Below are 6,741 nucleotides of genomic sequence, written 5' to 3' on the forward strand. Positions count from 1 at the left end.
TGTGCTCAAGGATACCTCCTGGTGGGACTTGGGGGAACATACAGGGTTCCCAGGATCCAAGACAGGTTGCTGTCTGCAAGGCCTTACCCCTTGGACCATCTCTCCAGCCCTGAAGCTAATTTTATTTATAACTTCCAGAACTATAAAAGAACAAAGGGGGGCTGGAGCTATAGCACAGCAGGGAGGGCGTTTGCCTTGCACGCAGCGGACCCGGGTTCGACTCCCAGCATCGCATATGGTCCCCCGAGCACCGCCAGGAGTCATTCCTGAGTGCAGAGCCTGGAGTAACCCCTGTGCATCATCGGGTATGACCCCCCAAATAAATAATTAAATAAAATTAAAAATAAAGAAAGAACAAAGGGGGGCCTGCTCTTGGAGCCTGTATTCTGGGAACACACATCTAACCTGTTGTCTCTGCTTGCCTCTGTCCCCTCTGGAGAAGCTGTGTTCTCTGTTGAACACGTATTTCCCTCTTCCTCTCCTCTCGCATCTGTCTTTTTGTTTGTTTGTTTTGTCTTTTGGACGACACCTGGTGAGGCACAGCGCTTACTCCTGGCTCTGTGCTCAGGTATGACTTCTGGTGGTGCTCAGGGGACCATATGGGAAGCTGGGGATCAAACTCCGGTTGGCCACATGCCAAGTTAGCACCCTCCCCGCTGTACTCTTGCTCCAGTCCGCCTCTCATATCTTCCTTCCTTTTCTTTCTTCCTCCCTTCCTCCCTCCCTCCCTCCCTCCCTTCCTTCCTTCTTTCCTTCCTTCCTTCCTTCCTTCCTTCCTTCCTTCCTTCCTTCCTTCCTTCCTTCCTTCCTTCCTTCCTTCCTTTTTTCTTTTCTCTCTTTCTCTCTTTCTTTCTTTTAAACTTTAATTAATTAATTAATTTGCTTTTTGGGTCACACCCGGCAATACTCAGGGGTTACTCCTGGTCATGCATTCAGGAATTACTCCTGGTGGTGCTCGGGGGACCATATGGAATGCTGGGAATCGAACCCGGGTCGATCATGTGCAAAGCAAACACCCTACCCACTGTACCATCGCTCCAGCCCCTCTCATATCTTTCTAAGCAAGTTTCATTCAATAAAAATGACCCGGGGGCTGGAGCAATAGCACAGCGGGTAGGGCATTTGCCTTGCACGCAGCCAACCCAGGTTCGATTCCCAGCACCCCATATGGTCCCCTGGGCACTGCCAGGGATGATTACTGAGTGCAGAGCCAGGAGTAACCCCTGTGCATTGCCGGGTGTGACCCAAAAAGCAAAATAAATAAAATAAAATAAAAATGACCTGGCTTCACTAAATATAAAATTTTAAAAAGACATGGTTTTCTTGTGTGTGTGGGGGTCACACTCAGCAGTGCTGGGGGCTACTTCCGGAATACCATGTGAGACTTCAGCATACGGCGCCTGCACTCCGGCCTGGGAGCATCCCTAGCCCTAAATGCATGTTCGTTTGAAGCTACTAAATTTATGGCGACTTTATCCCAGAAATAGGAATTGAAGACAGTAGGAGTGGGTTAGTTCTCAGAGTGTGCCTGCAGCTGCTGGCGCCCCAGCACTCATTCTTCCAGAAAGGCCTTGCTGCCAGAAATAGAGCCTCAGTCCCCGAGGTTTGTGCGCGAGAAAGCTGCTCAGGGTAATGAGTGTTATTCTCAGCATCCTTTCAGCTGTTCGTGCCTCTGTGACTATATTCTGGCCACTGGGTTCCGAGCAGAATTTGTAGAGTTTCTGCAGTTTAGGATAAAGGGCAAGCTAGTGCCTTTCCCCATCGTGCTTCACGAGGGATTCACTGGAAAGTGGCACCGGCCTTTCTGGACCAGGGAGCCATTCCCCAGAAACAGGACAAGGAGGGGGCTGGAGTGATAGCACAGCGGGTAGGGCATTTGCCTTGCACGCGGCTGGCCCGGGTTCCATTCCCAGCATCCCATATGGACCCCTGAGCATGGCCAGGGGTAATTCCAGAGTGCAGAGCCAGGAGTGACCCCTGAGCATCGCTGGGTGTGACCCAAAAAAGCAAAAAAAAAAAAAAAAAAAAAGTAAGTAAAGAAACAGGACAAGGAGATAATACAGGATTAAAACATTGGGTATTTTATTTAAGTAGTCCAAAGGCAGGGCTGGAGCAATAGCACAGCGGGTAGGGCATTTGCCTTGCACGCGGCCTACCCGGGTTCCATTCCCAGCATCCCATATGGTCCCCTGAGTACCACCAGGAGTAATTCCTGAATGCAGAGCCAGGAGTAACCCCTGTGCATCGCCGGGTGTGACCAAAAAAGCCAAAAAAAAAAAAAAATAGTCCAAAGGCTAGATGGCTCAGTGGCTAATTTCTCCCGCCTCACAAGTGTGAGAACATGAGTTCAAGCCCTAGCGCTGCCCGAGTGCCCCGGGACTGCACCTCGAAATCCTGCTGTCTGGGACCCCCAGCAGCAGAGCAGAGTGTGCAACCTCCAGCACACAGGGGGAAACGCTGGGCTGGGGATGTGGCTCACCACTTGCCCTGTGTATATATTGCTCTAGCCCAGCCCTGCAAAAAATAAATCCGTAAATAAAGGAAAGATCCCCTTTGGCAACGCACATATGCGAAGTTTAAAAGAGAACGTGGGGGCTGGAGTGATAGCACAGCGGGTAGGGCGTTTGCCTTGCACGCGGCCAATCTGGGTTCGATTCCCAGGATCCCATATGGTCTCCCAAGCACCACCAGGAATGATTCCTGAGTGCAGAGCCAGGGTAACCCCTGAGCATCGCCGGGTGTGACCCAAAAAGCAAAAAAAAAAAAAAGAGAGAGAGAGAGAATGTGAGGGGCCCGAGAGGTAGTACAGTGGGAAGGGCACTGGTCTTGCATGGAGCCAACCCAAATTCAATCCCTAACATCCCACAAGGTCCCCTGAGCCTGCCAGGAGTGATCTGAGTGTTACACAGATCCAGGAGTAACCACTGGTGTGGTCCCCAAACCAAAAGAAAGAAAAAGCATGTGTGACCCCAGGCAAGACCGTGAGCCTCGCGGTGACCCCTGCAAACACTTCAACCAGAACATGCATAATCACCACAACGATGGCAGAACCACCTCTGCTGAGCACTGCCCACAGATGCATGACCCCGAGGGAGCACTGCAACAAAGTGAGCGCAACTCCTGCTCACTGCAATGATGGCGACAATAAGGGGAGCAGGAAGGGGCCAGAATGGAGCCCAGCCATAGCGCACTCACCTTCCCATGGACCCCCCCTGAATTTGCTCACCACAGAGAAATGAAGGAGTGGGAGAGGGAGAAAAACATTTTTTTATTATTGATGAGTCTTCATGACTTGATGCAAAGACCCATCATACTAACTTGCATTTTTATGCAATTATGCCAGATTGGTTTAGGTCTGTTTTTCATGCAGTTGGACATGAAACAGTTTGTTTCTGTATACAAACGGGAGACAGAATTACCATTTGCCATCCCTCAGGCTGGGGCTGCTCAAGGGTGTCCTTCTTGCAGTGAAGGCAAGTTTAGGCTTTCCTTCCTGGGGCCAGAAGGCGGCTCAGGGGACTGAGCACACGCAGCTGGGATCAGTCCCGGATACACAGGTGGGGAGAGACAGGGAAACTTTCCTTTCCCTCTTTGTTTCTGTTCTGGCCCCACCTGCTGATGGGGGGTGGGGGGGAACTCTTCCCAACTTTGTCCTGGGGGTTGCTCCAGGGGGTCAGTAATTAGGGGATCAAGCAGAGCAGTGGTCTTCCCAAGCAAAGCATGAGCTTCAGCCCTTTAAGCTCCCTCCCTCCCTCCTTCCCTCCCTCTCTCCTTCCCTCCTTCCCTCCCTTCCTTTGTCAATGCTCTTTATCAGCACTTTATCAGTGCTCAGTGTTTACTCCAGTCTCAGGAATCACTCTTTTGTTTTTTGGTTTTGAGGCCACACCTGGCAATGCCCAGGGGTTACTCCTGACTCTGTATTCAGGAATCACTCCTGGTGGTGCTTAGGGATGCCAGGGATCGAACCCTGATTGGCCGAATACAAGGTAAACGCCCTACCTGCATAATTATCACTGCAGCCTCCTCTTCCTCCCCCCCACCCCGTTTTCACAGTTCAATTCTTTTTGGTTTTGTTTCTTGTTTTTATTTTTATTATTCTTTGGTCACACCCAGCGATGCACAGAGATTACTCCTGGCTCTGCACTCAGGAATTACTCCTAGCAGTGCTCAGGGAACCATCTGGGGTGCTGGGAATCAAACCCAGGTCAGCCACGTGCAAGGCAAACACCCTACCCGCTGTACTATTGCTCCAGCCCCTGGTTTTGGTGTTTGGAGCACACTTGGTGCTTAGGGATGATTCCTGGATCTGAAGTGCTACAGGGACCATAAGTGTACAAGGGTAAAAGCCTTCACCCATATACTGTCAGGTCCTTGACAGTTTTTGGTTTTTATTTTTGTTTGTTTTTTGCACCTTTTGGATCACTCCCTAAGATGCTCAGGGGTTATTCTTAGTTCTGCACTGAGGATTACTCCTGGCGGTACCGGGGGACCATATGGGATGCTGGGGATTTAACCCGTGGCTGTGGGTACAGGGCTGATGGCCCTGGAGGTTCCACTAGTTGTTTTTTTTTCCTTTTGGGCCACACCTGGTGATGTGCAGGGGTTACTCCTGGCTCTGCACTCAGGAGTTACTCCTGGTGGTACATGGGTGGACCATATGGGATGCTAAGGATCGAACTTGGGTCAGCCACGTGCAAGGCAAATGCCCTATTCACTGTACTATCACTCCGGCCCGCAGATTCAATCCTTGTTACCACAATGTCCCCCACAGACCTCCAGGAGTGACTCTGGAACACTGAGCTGGGAATGACCCAAAACCGAGTATACTATCCACCAAAAACAGGAGAAAGATCATAGATAAGACATGAGAGTAAATACCGCTGAACAGGGCACAAACATTCAGACCTAATGGTTATCTGGTATGCCAACCGTCGCTGAAAGGAAAGAGATCTTGATAAGACCAGCACATTGGGAAGAGAGCTTTCATTAGTTAGAATCAAATTATGCTGCACCCCAAAATCTCAAAGGCTTGCAGTAACATGTTCTGTCACCCTTCTATGTCTCCATGGGAAAACTGGAGGCTCTGTTCTATATCACCTTCATTCCAGAATATGGTCTGAAAGAACAGCCTCTCCCCCAAGGAGAGGAGAATGAGTTGATCCCATGATGGCTCTTAATGTTCTCATTCCATTAAAACAAGCCCAAAGCTGACGTCATTAGCATGGGAGTATAGAATCTTTTAGAATGTTGCATGTGTGAGGTCCTGGGTTCAGTCTCTAGCATTGCTCAAAACAAAAATCAACCCAGACCCATAGTGAACTAGAGGGTCCATGTTTTAGTAGGGTGATGGGGCCCCATAGGGAAAACCAAATGTTTTCAAACCGTTGTAAACATTTCTCCAGTCTGCCCTCTTTGCCACAAAGAGTGCCTTTGTGGTCCAGAGTGATAGTACGACAGGTAGGGCACTTGTCTTGCACGTGGCCAACCCAGATTCGATCCTCAGCACTACATATAATATCCTGAGCTCTGCCAGAAGTGATCCCTGAACACAGAACCAGGAGTAAGCCCTAAACACTACCAAGTGTGGCCCCAAAATAAAACAAACAAAGCAAAAATACTGCCTTTGTGTTTTTCTGCCTGCAAAATAAATGCATCGCTTTCCCAAAGGAGTCTGCCCAAATTACCCTCTACTCATGGTATCTCTGTCTCTCCCTGTCTCTCTCTGTCTCTCTCTCCCTCCCCCCCCCCCTCTCTCTCTCTCTCTCTCTCTCTCTCTCTCTCCCTCTCTCTCTGATTTTGAGCCACACCTGATGATGCTCAGAGGCTATCCTTGGATCTGCACTCAGGAATTACTCCTGGTGGTGCTCAGGAGACCATATGGGATGCCAGGGATCAAACCCAGGTTAGCCACATACAAACCTTACTCACTGTACTATTATTCCAGCCCCTCAGAGTGTCTCTTTATTGCATCCAATGGTGCATTCTCCAGACCCAGAAATCTATGACTCCAGGTAAATAAATAAGCCATGTTCTTTCTGCCACCATCCCACAGTCTATCTTCATGTCTCTGAGGGAGAACAGGGACATCGTGAGAGAGGCCAGCACTTCCGTTCAGAAGGAAGAAGGGAGAAACCCTGCAGTCACGGTCCTGAGTCATTATAAAATCCTGAGAAGTGGGGCTGAAGCGACAGCACAGCGGGTAGGGCATTTGCCTTGCACGCAGCTGACCCAGGTTCGATTCCCAGCATCCCATATGGTCCCCCAAGAACCCCAGGAATAATTCCTGAGTGCATGAGCCAGGAATAACCCCTGTGCATCACCGGGTGTGACCCAAAAAGCAAAAAAAAAAAAAAAAAGAATCCTGAGAAGCCCCCAAGGACGACTTTGTCCCTCCCGAACAGTCCTGCCTGTGGACTGCTCCCCTGGTTCGTTCTCCTCCAAGTTCTTGCTTTCACCCTTAGCATGGCCCATTGTTTTTCCTTCATTTATTGAGGGGGGTGGGGTGGATGGGGTGGTTACACCTGGTGAAACTCGGGGATCACTCCTGGCAAGGCTCAGGGGACCATATAGGGTGCCAGGGACAAACTCGAGTTGGCCGCGTGCAAGGCAAGCATGCAGGGCACCTTACTGCCACACCCTCTCTCAAGCCCCTCATCCTTTCCCTTTTTTCTCTATGGCCACTTGAGAAGACGCTGGAGGTCACAGCTTCCTCAGCATGTTTCTTAGTCTCCTTCATTTACC

Source organism: Sorex araneus, chromosome 4 (genome assembly GCF_027595985.1).
Source record: "Sorex araneus isolate mSorAra2 chromosome 4, mSorAra2.pri, whole genome shotgun sequence".
NCBI lineage: Eukaryota > Metazoa > Chordata > Mammalia > Eulipotyphla > Soricidae > Sorex > Sorex araneus.